The sequence below is a fragment of the Sinocyclocheilus grahami genome, unplaced genomic scaffold (assembly GCF_001515645.1).
Source record: "Sinocyclocheilus grahami isolate Dianchi unplaced genomic scaffold, SAMN03320097.WGS_v1.1 scaffold1123.1, whole genome shotgun sequence".
Taxonomy (NCBI): domain Eukaryota; kingdom Metazoa; phylum Chordata; class Actinopteri; order Cypriniformes; family Cyprinidae; genus Sinocyclocheilus; species Sinocyclocheilus grahami.
Genome location: NW_015506302.1, coordinates 450,587 through 451,149, shown reverse-complemented (window position 1 = coordinate 451,149; position 563 = coordinate 450,587). Strand labels below are relative to the sequence as shown.

Genomic DNA, 563 nt, shown 5'->3' with positions numbered 1-563 from the left:
AAACAAACAAACAAAAATCAGTTTTGGAAGTTAATGAATCAATTTCACAACAAAATAATGACTAATTCGCCCACCTGCACAAAATGTCTTCCTTGTTGAAGTGCCTGAGCCCTACAGACTTCTGCTGTTGTTTGTAAAATTGCTTTTTGCGTTATTTCTTGGTGGGTAATGGAACTAGTTAGGAGAACCTTAAAAGCCAGAATCCTTTCTTTGTTGTGCAGAATGACAAAGAGGATGATAATTGTACAGAGTGAACTTTGAGTCATTATGGCTTAATCTGAAAAGAAAAGAAAAAAGATATGCATAATCACAAACTTAAAGACAAATAAGATAAATATTATGAAATGGCTATTATACCTCAATCCTTGATAACAACCTGAAGAGGATTCTCTGCTGTTTATTCACGCCATGCACAATTATACTGTAAATCGTTCTACCTATGAAGGACCATTTATATATCAGTCTAGAAGGTGGCCCTTAAATGATGGAATGTGCCTCAAACCGGTTTTATTTATCTGTCAGTTTAGCTGTACTACTTTTATCTGAACAGTCTGGTTAGGTTA

The 563-nt window shown here is 34.6% G+C and overlaps 1 protein-coding gene across 1 annotated transcript in view; it reads right to left on the bottom strand.

Annotated features, from left to right (window-relative positions):
• Window positions 1-563, bottom strand: part of LOC107567056 (von Willebrand factor A domain-containing protein 7-like) — a 10,593-nt gene that overhangs the window by 8,322 nt on the left and 1,708 nt on the right. The gene's annotated exons all lie outside the window — the stretch shown is intronic.